Below are 15206 nucleotides of genomic sequence, written 5' to 3' on the forward strand. Positions count from 1 at the left end.
TGTAGCATGGCATGCACAAATCCATTTCTCCTTCAAGAGAAGCTATAAAGCTAAAAAGGAAATATGAAAGGTATTTCCTAGATTTAAATAAACTATTCTCACATCAAAAGTGAAAAAAAAAGAAATGCTAAGAAAAACAAACACATTTAGGCAACAGAGAGAACAATAAATATATTTATAAAATGGTGTTTGAGGTTTTTTTTCTAAGTGGAGGTACCTCTGATGAGATGCAGCGAAGAGGCACAAGAAGCTCTGCCCAGATGGCAGGAGCTGCAAAGAAGGCTGTCCGCCCACTGTGTCTGCTTGAGGAGGGAGAGGACAGGAGATGGAGCCAGAATCTGAGGAGGAAGTTGAGTAAAAATTAGGAGATACACGGTCTGTTAAGAGTTTGAATGACTCTGTGAAGATTTCAGATTCCAGGGAATCTTTACACTCATTCTCAATGGAAAATGAAGGCCCCACTTCACAGCTCTGTTGTGGTGAGAAGTGGTGAGGGTGGTTTCAGGCAAACACGACAGACTGGACAAAACAAATCTTTAAAGTTCCTTCTGGGAGGTGGGGCAGGAAGCAGGGGCCAGCAGAAGAGGAAGAATAGCACAGAGGTTGCCTTACTGAAGCCACAAGCATTAAAATATAAGCATTAAAATATGTGATAATGATATTGAATGTCTGTGCATTTCTTTTGCTATCTTACTAATTGCAAATTGTTTATATCCTCTTATGAATACAGAATGGGTTTTCTTGCTTGGTGCTGCTTTGACAGAAGAGTAAATGCAGCCAATTAGAAATATGGCTAAAAAGAAAGGTATGTAAAATTGAAACATGTCACTGTAGTTACTAACACAATATAATTAAAGCCAATGATTTACAAAGTTTAATATCTTAGAGAAGACCATCAGTATACTCCTTTTCATAAAAATAGAAACAAGTTTGTTTCACACAAACTTTCTCTTTGCATACTCTGAATCTTCTATAAAGAAATAACAATAGATTAGAACTGTGATAGAAAATCCATAAATCTGATATGACCTGACTAGAAATCTACAAGAGTGATGGCAAATAATAAAAATGTTCAGTCAAGTATGTACCAGCAAGTCACAATTCCTTTTAAAGCTATTGGTGATTCAATAAGAGAGCCATATGGCTCTTCTCTAGCTGATCTAAACTCAGCTACAGGCTTCTTGAAGAATATTTGTGAAGAGAATCTATCACACTCAAATGTCACACAGCTAATTCATCCCCCCCCCCATCTGTTTATAAAGACAGATGGCAATATGATGGTTTGTCATTAAAAAAAAAAAAGAAAAGTGGACAGCAATGTAATAACTATATCCAGACATTTGCTTGGAAACCTGGCTGTTGCGGCACTGCTCATCCAGGTGCCCTGCAGAATCACAAAGCACTCCTCTGAGGGTGACCTACCAGCAGCTATCAAAAACAGTTCTAAATATATTGAAAGGAAACATGCCCCGGACATCTCAGCAAGTGATATCCTGGCAAAGATATAAAAAGCTGAGCATTAGAAGTCCTTAACTGAGGAGGAGGGGAAGGGAAGTAAGACAGGAAAATCTTTTGATATCCAAGGGACTTGAAATTATATCTTGAGTTTTCCATTTGCTTTGCTGAGGTAGTTGAATCATCTTGAATTTAATACGCTCCAAATCCAGGAACTTAGTAGTTAATTTCAACTTATAACTTCTTCATGTCAGAAAGACAAACATTTCCTAATTAAAGTCAGTTTGAAAAGATAAACATTCTTCTGTCTTGACTGTAGTGCTGCAGATTCTGAGTTCCCCTTATATACAGGGATAAAAATAGCAGCTGACTCTCTGTCTTCATCAACAGTGTCCTAAACTAATTCAGATAGAATTAACTTTAAGCATGTGTACCACCACTCAAAGTATTGCAGTTACCCTTTTACTTAAACTGCATAGGAACTCAGTAACTTCCTATGAATTTCTGCCTCTCTTAAGAAAGTAAGAGTTGGGTTGCCATATGTAAATTCCTCATGATTAAATGAATGACAGAAAAACTTCTAGCCCAACTTCTCTGTACATTTGAGGCCTTTAAAATACACAAAAGGAAGTGTAATTTTATATATTCAAATTTGAAGAATGTTACTATTTTCCATAACCAGAAGCCTTGCAATCTACATTCTACCATGAAAAGTTTCAATAAAAATTCTACCATGACAAGTTTCAATAAAAATTAAATTAACCCAATGTATTCTATACTTTTTTAGTTAAATACCCTGCTTTGTTACCACTTTGTTCTTTCACAGTAGCAGCTACTGGTGAAAGCTCTTTGATTTTCCATATCCTGTATAGCATATTACAAAGTATTCTCCATGCAAGCTTCTATAGTCCAGATCATGAAATGTGAGTGCAGAAAACAAATATAATTGCACAGAAAATTGCCCTACTGAATTGTGTTTGTGTGTACTTCATTTTCACTGAGTCTTACTTCAATTGGAAATAATATAGCTTTAGCTTCTTAAAGCTGTCCAGAATTGCTCTAATGCTCTGTTTTCTTCCAGATATTTCTCAAATTAAAGTATACATAGGTCCTCCAGCCTCTACTTCTTCTTGTCTGTAGTGTGAGATGGAAAGTAATTTTTTCAATTTCTTCCCCCAACAGCATGTGTCAGCCTAACTGCTGCCAGGGATATAATGATTTTTATATACAAATATTTTATTGAAAGTCTTCCCTTGGGCTGTAATTCTGGTAGGCAAGAAAGGTATGAACCTCTCTTTTTTGATGATAATGGTGTGCCCCTGAAATGCAGAGCTGGCCATACCAGTTTTCACTAGTGCTTATGAACATCTGATTGTTTTTGTTGTTCTTCCTTTATTCTTGCTGCAGCAGAGATTAAATGGAATGCTAAAATAATTTTGGGGGAGGGGGTTTTGTATCACCACCTAAACCAGTAGAGCTATTTTCTGTGACAACAGTGTATAGAATAATAATAAAATTAATTCATTAATTAAAATAAAACCTTGTTTTGAGGTGTATTATATTTAAAAAATTGAATATCTATTCTGTAAGTCCTAAACTAAACACTGCTTTAGGACAAAGTTCAATCTGTTCTGCAGCAAGAAAAGGAAACCAGAGTGGTTGAATTTTTGCATGTCGTTACTAAGTCACACGGTGTTAAAAGGTTAAAGGCAAAAGCATTGCTTTTATCATGATTGTTCCATCGTGTCAGCTTTTTTTGAAGGATTAAAGACTGGAAGAATGTGTAATACTGAAAACGGTACTCAAGACTTCTTTCACCCTCCAAAAATTATTATGACATTTTTACAAATGTATTACAATTTCCTTTGATTGTGAGATTTTATGTTTTGAAAAATTCCTGCATGAAACTTCGGGTGTAAATTCAGAGAACCATTTTTTGGGCTATAAACCCAAATATAAAAAAGGGTTTTGGACACCCTAATAACCATGGGGTGTTCTAAACTTTTAGATTAACCTATGGTAGCTTCAGATAATTATGCAGATGATTTTGTAAAGGGTTAGTAACACCCTATAATTTTGTGTTTTGAGAGCATAACTTAGAACCTTAATTCTATCGCAGAAAATTGGTTTTTTATAGCATCATTATGTTTTTCCTAGTGTGTCAGGTGCCACACAAACAAAACAGCTCTATCAGATGGTTTCAGTTATGGCTGGGACATTTCTAGGCTTAGCTCTGATCAGTAACGATGGGACAGTCAGGAATGCAAAGGAGGAAGACGACCTATAGGACACAATGGAAGAGCACACAATTTTTAGCAGACCGAAAAAGAGAGAAACTGGAAAAACTCCAAAATACAAATGGATTAGTAACAAGAATTACAATATAACATACAATGGCTCAGTTGTGATTAGAGCTGATTTACTCCTCAGAGACTGAGCATAGAGGTGTGTTTCAAGTGAGATCCCATGGACCCTGTCCTGACTCTGATGCTACTCAGTATTTCCCTTAGTCATTTGGCTGATGGAGAAAAGGTGTGCTAAATTTTCAGCTGATACTAAATGTGATTCTTTGGAATACAAGAACACAAAATGACCTTGACAAGAGAAAGAGGAAGCAATTTTGTGTAGAAGGTAGAAATAATTGGCTGCACTGCCAAGCAATGAGTTGTGCAGAAATTAACTTGTATTTACTAACAGTCAGCTGTTGTGCTTGAGTCATCAACATCACCTCACTGCAAAACAGTCAAATGTCAGCAGACATACACAAACCAGTGCACATAAACTACCTCTGAACTGATTTGCTCAGTCTACACAGTTCGGGAAAGCCTGGAGGAATTGGGGTTATGGAGAGGGGAGAAGCTGATTGTTGTCTATGCACAGGAGATTCAAAACCAACAAACATAAAAAGTGTGTTTACATTAGAATGAAGATACAGGTTCAACACCAGGAAGAGTTCTAAAGGTAGTACGAAGTGGAAGTACTTAAAATTATGTGCAATCTATTCTTGAACTATGTAGATTGAAGTTATATCCCTTTGAAACGACTTTTCTGCCACCTTGACAAGTTGATAAATACACATAATCTTTGCATAGTAAACAGGAATTTCAATGCTTGCTTCAGGATTTTTTATGTCTTTAAAGTTTATACAATTAGATTCATTCTATGAAGAGATGCTTAAAATACAGGATTTTCTAGAAAAAATTAGTTCACTTTTCAGTATTTTAGTAATTTTTCAATGCAGTTCAGTTAAGACGAAGGAAGTTAATATGAACAAAATAAGCTATGCAGAAAGGAATTTTTTTTTCTCATTTTCATTCCTTGTTCAATTCTGGCCTGCAATGCATGAGTATACTTCGATTAAAGTGGCCTTAAATTGTCATTATGGCACAAGTACTCGTCCACATCTGTCATTATTTATACAAGTAGATTGTGCACTATTTGAATGGGAATAATTCCAGCATTAAAAACATTTAAAATCACATTGTGATAACTAAAATTAAAGGTAAGAAGCCTATCAATAGGCTGTAGCAATCAGGTTGCTGACCTTTGTTCTTATTAATGAATAGCTACAGTACAATTCCTGTGCCTCGTAATAAACATGTCATCCCTGTTTCTCTTGCTCTCTTTTTCTACCTGGACTTTGAAGCCTTTACTGAGACAAAGCAGACGCTTTAAATCTGATGCATAATGGAGTGATATTAAGTATTTGGGAACAATTTTCTATAAACCAATGAATTGATGAAATCTTTTTTGTGGCTTCATTGAATGTTGAATAAGACTCTTATGGGTCCATGCTTTTTTCTGGAGGTCCTATAGACACTGAACTAAGTAATGAGTAATACACAGGGTAAGAGCTTTGTTCTCACACAACTCAACTTGTCCTTGAAAGCTACATCTACTATTCTTGGAATAAGGCGACTGTTACTTGGGAAGTGGAAAATCAATATGTATGTAAGTGACCCTGTGTTTGCTGCTGGTATGATTCACTTTCTTTAACTGCTATGCTGAAATTATAGCTTAAAAAAACCAGACTGATAATTCCGATCTTAAAAGAGTTAATTTTTAAAAAATCCAAATGCAGCTAAACTGTTTTTTCTTAGCTATATTAAAAACTGTTATTGCTGACGAATAGCATTCTTGGCAATAAGAAAAATAACCAACTTCAAATAATCAGAATTATTCTCTTATTTCAAAAAATAATTATGTGCACTACTTTTGTTGCTTCTCTGTGTGTCAGAGGATACCTTGTATTACAAGCTTAAAAGAAAAATCTTTCAACCTGTGGCTTGAAAAGTATTCTTATTGAAAATCAAATATGAAAACACAAACTGGGCTATAGAATTGCCATTAAAAAAGCAAATGGTATTATCAAAATCTCAGAGTGAATAAGCTAAACAGAAAATTAAGCATCTTGGGACTTAATAACCAAAATGTCTCCAAATTAGCTTAAGAACAAAAGCTAAACACCAAATACCAAAGTCTATTTTCTCTTGCTGGGATTGTTCTCATTCTTATACTCCCATAACATTAACTTATGTGCACGAGTAGCAGAAGTGGACTTTTGACCTATTAGGTAGTTTGAAAGGCGGTGTAACAAAAGCTGACAAAAACTTGCTTCTCTTAGCTCTGCAGGATGCTAGTGTGATTTTGTACAATCAAAGAATTCAAATAAAGCCCGTGCATTTTTTTTTGGTTGGTTGGTTTGGTTTTGTTTGTCTTGGTTTTGGTTTTGTTTGCAGGTTTTTTGTTTGTTTTTGGTGTTTTTTTGGTTTGGTTTGGTTTGGTTTGAGTTTTTTGTTGTCCAGAGGTAGAAGCACACAAATAGTTTAGAGTACAAATATATGCAAAGAGCCTATTTCCCAGTCAGGATTACAGATTTTTTTATGGACTTCTCTTCCTATTACAAGGAATGAGAAGCATCCAGAAGATCTATAACACTAAAAACTTTTATCTCAGCTACCTACAGTGCTTAATTGTACTGAGGACAGAAGTACAGAAAAATGGAAATGAAAGGGTCTTCTGGTGGTTGTCTGGTCCAACCTCATTGATCCAGAAGGGCTGCACAGACCCAGTTTCCTGGGACCATGTCCAGATGTGTTTTGGTACCTCCAAGGATGGAGACATTGCCACCTCTCTGGGCAACCTGAGCCAGTACTCAGTCACCCTCACAGGGAAAAGGAGTTTCCTGATGTTCAGCGGGAACCTCCCACGTTTCAGTGTGTGTCCATCACCCCTGGTGCTGTTGCTTGGCACCCCTGGAAAGAGCCTGGATCCATCCTCCTTGCACCATCCCTGCAGGAGTTTTATGTACATTGGTGAGATCCCCTGAGCCTTTCTTCTCCAGGATGAGCAGTCCCAGCTTTCTCAGCCTTTCCTCATATAGGAGATCCTCCAACCTCTTAATGTCTTCATGCCTTTTGCTGGAGTCCCCAGTCCAACTCTTTTCAATGTCTGCTCTGTACTAGGGAGTCCAGATCTGGACTGAGCACTGCAGCTGTGACCTCAGCAGTGCTGAATAGAAGAAATGGCTCACCTTCCTTGACCTGTAGGCAACACTTCTCCTAGGGCAGCCCAAGACACTACCGGCCCTCTTTTCATTACATAGTGGAATCTGAATACGGTACCAAAATCCAATATCATATTAACTCCCCCAAGAAACATGAAGGAGCTAACTTAGTGGAGGAAATAATCATTCTGTCATTCTCCTTTTCTGTAATAAGAATTATTTCCCAGTTGTTAATCTATTTTAATAACTAGCCTCTTTTCTAAGCTCCAAGTACTGAAGTCACAATGACCTTTGATTTTGCACAGCACAGACATATTCCTCTTCTGTTCAATTTATAATTTCTGACAAACAAACACACCTCCTCCTGTGTCTGAATTTACACTGCCTTTACCTGCTTCTGAATACACACTGAGTTAAAAATAAAATGTCTTTTTTGGTCCATTAAAATCTTGAAGAAATACAAGTTCATTTTGACCATCCCTCCAAGGACTAACTGAACTTCCTGAATCCAACCCAGATATTTCAGAACAGAATGCAAAAAACAAGCACACTGTAAAGTTAAATAAAATAATAATTGATTAATAAAATATAAAACCTACTTATTAATAAGAGGCAATTACTGATTCTCAAAAAACAATTCAATTCAGGAAATTATGGTATTTGCTGGAGTCAGTTACTATCAAAATATTACAGAGCAAATGAAAGTGTGCTAAATGTTTATGAAGATTTATTGAATTCAGTGTGAAAGTCTGGCAAAATATATGCCCTGAAAACATCCTAATTTTTCAGAGATCTTTTTAGATATGTTACAGGAATAGACAACATACTAAAAATAGTGTCTGCTAACTTATATGTTACCAGCCCTACTCACTGTGGCTTGCTACAATAATAAATAATTCACAGTTAGAGCTCAGAGATATTACTGTGGGTTGTTTTTGTTGTATTGGTGGAGATACAGCCATTACAGCAAGAGTCTCCTAACTTACCTGGGCTCCATGACTGGTATCAGGGATGGAAATATCTCTGGAATCTGGCAACAATTCTCCAGATATTCTGGTAGTGATTGCACCCCACTATGAATTAGTTTGTACATCACACAGAAAGACCAGCTTACAGTAAATGCCACTTTATTCTAATAGGAGAGAATTGTCCTTCTGGCTATTAAACATATACATCTGCTGAAAGAAAGGTTCCAGCACACTGGCCTTACTGCAATTCACAAGATGACTAAGTAGAAAGGAAGAAAAATGATTGGTCATCATTTGTTGACAAGTAAACAAGAAAAACATGAACCATCCATGAACCAAATTGGACACATTTCAAGCAAATCACTTAGAAAATCAATATTATGTCAGGTTTTACCCTCCATCTTCATTAATAACTGACAAATGCAGCAAGCATCAGTGAAGACTGACAAATAAAAGAGAGGCATTGGGAAGGTTAGCACCATGTCCTGAAGACTAGCAAGATTATTCACTGTGAAATAATGCAGGCTCTTGTACTGAAGAAACTGTAATGAGAAACACAAATAAAATATGTATAAGCAGAAACCTGGAAAGAAAAAATGTTGACAGTAACCAAAAAAGTATGAATGTACAGTTGATGGGACAAGTTTCGTGTGGCAGAAGAAAAACAATTACAATTATAAGGTATGTGGCATCTTGTTATGGGTGAGAAAAGGGTAACACAATATGCCAGTCTTCTTGTTACAGTTTCATGAAGGTATCATATTTAATTGTTAAAACTGTCAAAAGGAGCCAATCATCCAACAGAACACATCCATGAGAAACAATAACGATTTAATATTTGGGAAAATGTTTCTGACTTAGGTTTCAGAAATAAAAAAAGACCAGGGCAGTGACCATTTCCCTGTACTTGGCACAAGTGAGGCTGCACCTCAAATCCTGTGTCAGTTTTGGGCCCTTCACTGCAAGAAGGACATTGAGGGGCTGGAACGTGTCCAGAGAAGAGCAGCAGGGCTGGGGAAGGGTGAAGGGTGTGGAGCACAATTGGTTTGTGCTGGAGAAAGTGGAAAACCACTGGGCTGAATTATTATGCCTAATGCCCAGAGCCTTTGTGTTCCTGGCTCAGCCATGGAGATGTGCTCCAGTTTAGCATGAAGCTCTTAGTTATTAGCTGTACATTTCCCTTTGGGAAATTAGGTGTGCACCCCAAGGTGGAGCACTGATATAACACCATGACTGAATAACAGCTGAGAGTTTGTTCTCTGTGAGAAAATAATCACATAGCAAGTCCACAAGGTTTGAACTGACGTCACCTAAAGCTTTGGGAATAAGATGAAGGTGCTTTTGTATTTGTAAGGAACAGAAAAACTATCTGCATAAAGACAAAAGAAATGGAACAACCTATCACTTTCTACAGATATGGCTGAGGTCTGTAGAGAAGATGCAAGGGTGTTTCTTAGATTCAACCCTAAAATGTACCTGTATGGAGAAGGTTGCATAGATTTCATGTGGAATGAAATGAAAGGATGCTGAGGTCAACAGAGTCCATAGTAACAATGTTCTGTTAAAAACACTTATATAATAAATTAATTTATTGCAAATTTTAAGACTTTTACAGGTACAATTAGAACTGGAGATTTTTTTCATGTTAAGGATCACATTAAAACCAAATCTTACTCCAGCAGCATTTTCAAGCTAGTTCATTATTTCCACACATGAAAATGCAGCAGCTCAGATACAATTTTCCCTAAGGTCTGAAAGCATACTAAAGACAATAACAACAAAAATGAAAAACAGCCCTACTTGGGAATAGAATAATTATATTTCTAAACCATTTTTCACCTGTTTAAACAAAATGCATTACAATGTTCTGCAGCCTCCACAGAACTAGCTGATTCATATATTTACACATGTACATATGTTTTAAATTCCCACTGTTTATTAATTTTTTTACTCTGAGCTCCAGAGAGTCCAAATGCACTCCTCAGAGCATCTGTTTTTAAAAACTGGGACAACGCCCAATATCCAGCTGTCACTAACATATACTAGTAATAAATAATGCAAATAATGAATAATATGAAAAAGTGGCAGGGAAGATTTGGGAGGATAAATTTACCCTTCAGAGGTCGTGTACAAGACCTGATTAAATGTCTAACAGACCCAATTTTAGAGGCAGTGAATTTGGCTTATTTTAATTATTAGCTTTACAGGAGTCATCAATTATAGCTTGAGATACAAATCGTTGACTGCTAAAAGCTAATAATGGGGCAGGTACTATACATCCTCAAATATCTCTTTTAAAACCAATTCTCTGGCATGTATCAGAGTTCCCTAACCTGCACGTATTCTGTTTGCCAAACCTAGCAATAAAATATGCAAAAAATTCTACAGAGGCAGCAGATGTTCTTGACAGCAAACAGTTTGTAAAAAGCAAAAGCATGTGGAGGTGGTTAGAGCAGTTTTGTCTGCTGAAGTGTCAGCTGAGTCATTGCTGGTGTTGGTCAAAACAGGACGGATCTTCTGAATAGGAAGTTGCTCAAAGACAACAGGTGTTGGGCCAGGCCTGATGGAATAAAAGAAAGAATCTTAGCCTGAATCTTGTGCCTGTGTTTTTTCCTAGGATCTTGCCAGCACTGTCAGTGTCTCTAAAGAAAGAGACACTGGGTATACAGAGCTGTACACCCAGGTTACTAAAGCCTAAGAACTACTGAAGGTTGGAGCTAACTTGGAAATGGGAAGATTTTTAAAAGTTATTAAATCATAAATTAACTCAGTTCTGAAGTAAAGCCAAAGCATTACTTTACTTACATTGCAGTGCTTGCCACATATATGTGTTACTAAAAAGGCATAAAATTATTGCTATGCAGCAGGAAATGTGGTCTGAGATGCTGAAATTCTATATATATATTTATATCTGGATAAGTTGCGGGTACATATTCATACACACAGTCATGCTCTGTCTCTGAATTCTGGACTCTGACACAGGCAGCCAAATAGAAAAGCAATCCCAGTAAAATGCACCTGTGTTAAGAACTGCACATCAGAGAGACATGTTCTCACTTTTCCACTCAGCTTCCAGATAACATCATTTGGGGTTTGATCCCTGTATGGGTCATTCACTTAAGAGCTGGACTTGATCCTTCTCAGTCCCTTCCAGCTCAGAATATTGTGTGATTTCTGGTTGTGATTTCATGCCATCACATCTCAGATCACAGAGCATTGACACAGCTGATTCTGTTAGAGGCACATGTCACACGTGCAGCGTGGTGTACAGTTTCATGGCCCCATACTCCTCCCTGGTGTAGGGCTTTTGGAACCATTGGTGACCCTTCTGTCTCCATCCCTGAGTATGAGAAACTGAGCTGGATTGTTTGCCTCTGTTGCAAGAGTATGGTCTCTGTTCTCTTTGTCTTCAGGCCTAGAAAATCCACTCTGGACTGGTTTGGGCTGGGTTAGAAGAGATTTTTCCCACAGGGGTCTCAGTCTTAGGATATATCATTTTATTACAGGCTGGGTTATTGTTGCTAGACAAAATAAAGGAAGCACAATGAAGTAAAAGCAAATTCTGAGTCAGATTTTTTATTTCCAGGGATGTGATTTACTACAGTTTTCACATTTAAAATGTGTTAGAAATCAGCATCTCTGATCATTGGGATGCCTGATATTAGTTGTGAAGCCAGTATCTTCTATCCTTCTATAAACATATTGCCTTCTAAAGGAATATTTATAATTACATTTATTATTTGTAATATTTGTTCTGTGGAGATTTTTAATTGCTTTACAATTGCTGAACAATACCAATTTTAAGTCTGATGTTACATATTTTATGATTAAATTAACAGAAATCATACCTGAAAGCATTCCAATGAAAAATTAATTTTATTAATTCTAGATTAATCTTTGTTTTAATTCACAAGTACAGATTTTAAAAAAAAATCAAAGCTTAATTAGGTTCTCAGAAGAATGATATGTTTCATTTCTGTGAGGAAGTCAGGAAATAAGGCAACTTAAAGTGCAGGAGAAAAGTTCCTATCAATAACAAATTTAATTTAATAAAAACAAACTTGAAGGGGATTTTACGTGCTTCAAGTAAAAGAAAAAGGAAATTAGCAATATATTGAATACATATGAATATATTGAAGTATAATTTAAACATATATGAAGTATGTGAAATATATGAAGTATACTTTAAACATATCTGCTTTTGTTGCTGAGATTATAAATAATTTCCAGAAAGTAGGTAAGAGTTATTGACCTCTAAACACAAAAGCTGTTACTATAGGAATCAGGTCAGCTCGGTGTAAGATCATTAGAGGAGACGAGGCTTCATTAGTTGTGGCTTTTTGCATTTGTTTATGTCAAAGAAAGTGTTCAGCTTCAAACTCTTCTTCTTGAAACTGTGATGATAGGTTACTGACAGCTTATGATTCTAAGGAAACTAAAACAAATAAAGTTAAACTCACCAGTAAGATCTTTTTATGTGAATGTGAATTGCTGTAGTTTTCTAAATGTACATACTGTCTTGGTTTTGAAAAAGGTTTTGCTAAGTATTCTTTCACACTGTGTCTCAAAAAAGACTGCCCACTCTCTTTCTTTAGGGTTGCTCTCTTCCTGCTGTGTCTAGCATGAAGTTTTATTTTTCTACAGACGCACTTTTGTCACAAGACTACTCACTGCGGGATCTTTCTTTACTCAGATATGAGCTTTATGACAATGAAGTTTAGAGTGGATAAGCTAAAAGCTGTTATCAATCCCTAGCACCTGGGGGCAGTACGAGTGCTGCTGCTGTTCCATGCAAAGGCATCGAGCAGTCAAGCACCAGCAGTGACCAAGGCGGCTTCAGCCTCAACATCTGGAGTCACATCTCCATTCTCACACCCTTCTGCTCATGCAGAGGTCTTCTCTGTGGTAAAACCATACTGCATTTATGACACTGAAAAACATAGTCCAAAGCACTTTTATTTCAGCTATGTGATTTAAATGCTGGTATTATTACTTTGTGTGCCAGAATTCTTTAACCACCTATTCTTTAAAGAATCTGCAGCAGCTCAAGAGACTTCACAGGGTCTGCACTTAAGTAGAAGAGGATAAATAAACTAAATAAACAGCATCAAACAAAACTCATCATTGCCTGAGGATTTACATGTTCAAATGCAAAGCCCCAAGCCCCTTCCAAAGTGTTTCACTCAACCAATGTGAGAAAAAAATACATTTTAAAATCAATTATGTGCATGTCAGTGGTGGTGTACTCTCACTAATGTAATTGAGATCAGTTAGATTATCTACACCAGGCTCAAAAGGTCCTGCTAGCCTAATATCTTGTCTTGCTTCTAACTGTATTTATATCATTCAGACCTTGGGGCATGATGGAGCCCTTTGATGTCTGACAAGTGGAAATTTTCCAACAGCTTTTGGTCTCATCCTTCTCTCAAAGAACTGAAAATTAGCTCTAACCCTGAAACATGCAACTGAATATTCTTCTGCAGAAAAGTATCATCAATTATTACATCTTCAGAATGTCCAGTTCCTTCTAACTGTAAAAATGGCAACTGAAGATTGTTCTGCAGAAAAGTATCATCAATTATTACATCTTCAGAATGTCCAATTCCTTATAACTGTAAAAATGGCTTTGAACTAAAGTAGTTCAGAATGACTATACATTTGAAATCACTCTGCATGGCCAAATAGGGAAACTTACTGCCACTATATATAGGATCCTGTCCTTAAAGAACTCCTTGCTGCCAGAGAGTGTTTCCACAGGAAACATCAACTGTATTGAACTTCCCACTCTAAATAACCTCACAAGAGCTCTGTAGGTCGGAAAACAGGCACATGAACTCATGGTCCTCACTTTGCAGGCACATAAGTTCATGCAGCTGACAGGTTGTATTAAGCCTCTGAGGGACTGTATACATGAATCAGGGACTAAACAAAATCAGAGAACTGAATTTAGATTGAAATTGGTTTTTAAATTACCCAGGGTAATTCAGAGGTCACTCATTCTTGCATGACAAAGCATCCTACTTCTCATTCTGGTAAACCATGAGGGACAATTTATTACGAAGTACTTTAATTTATTACACAGAGTGCTTCTAAACATTTCAAAAATTAAGCTTTAATAATTAATTTACCTCTATGATATGTTTTATCTGTCTCTGCTGAACTTATCTAATATTTTAGATCCTACTCAGCTTTGTTACTTTTACTTAGGGATTTGTAACTGTGACAAAGAACAGTAGACCTTAAAATAAGGAAAATAAAAATAGGCACAGAATAAGCTGCTGAAATCTATTGTTGAACAATGTAGGTGTGTGTCGTCTATAATTTATCAGCAGCATAGTCTGGAGAAATGGTTACATTCAAAAACCTTAGACATATCTGGGTTTCAGAGGAGATTTCTTCAAATGCCAGAAGCTGACGTTATTTTAGATTTTAAAATGGTTTCATGTTTCAATAAAGGTTAGTGATGGACAATCACTGCAGTGTGCTAGACATTCCCTGCACTTACTGCAGCTGAAGGGATCTCAAAGCGCGCCAGGAAGGTCCTGGTATCAGACTACTCATTTCTCCCTTGATTTCTTTCTCTAATGATCCATGTAGTCAAGACATGCTTATTAATAAATAGAAGCCACTGTTATGAGAGCTCTCAGGGTCCTTTTGTCTCCACACTCACTGGGAAATTGTTCAGAGTGAGTTAGTCTAATTAGTTTCAATTTTTTCACTTTTGCTTGCAACCTCTTCATATGTTGGATCTGGTCATCAATGGAGGTGAAAGGTATCTGCTGTGAGGCTGCTGCCACTCTGCTCATGTTTGTTTATGCTGTTCCTCTCCTCCTCACACAACAGCCTTGCAATAAACACTTCCCAAGGAGGCCTCCTATCCGTGCATCTCAGTTACTCTCATGAAAATATCTCAATTGCTTGACAACCGTTGGAAACAAGGCACAATATTTGCCTGAAATCTTATGTAATATTGGTCATGTCACTGACACTCTCTCCTCATGGTATTGGAGATTTGAGATTAAGTGGAGGGTTAAGTTTAAACTGGTCTGTTTTGTCTTGCAAGCTCTCCAGAGAGAAGAATATTCACAATCTCCCTCTCTACCTCTACAGCCTTGCCCTGACATAAGGCTTGTAGGATGTGCCACATTCTTCCTCTTCCCATCTGTTTCAATCCCTTGCTTTTCTCTAACAAACAGTCCTCCCTCCTCCTTAGGAATTAATTATCTTTTTCTTTTTTTTTTTTTTTTGAAATAAATTCTCTCTGGAGAGGAGTGTAA

The sequence above is a fragment of the Melospiza melodia genome, chromosome Z (genome assembly GCF_035770615.1).
Source record: "Melospiza melodia melodia isolate bMelMel2 chromosome Z, bMelMel2.pri, whole genome shotgun sequence".
In the NCBI taxonomy this organism is placed as follows: Eukaryota; Metazoa; Chordata; class Aves; order Passeriformes; family Passerellidae; genus Melospiza; species Melospiza melodia.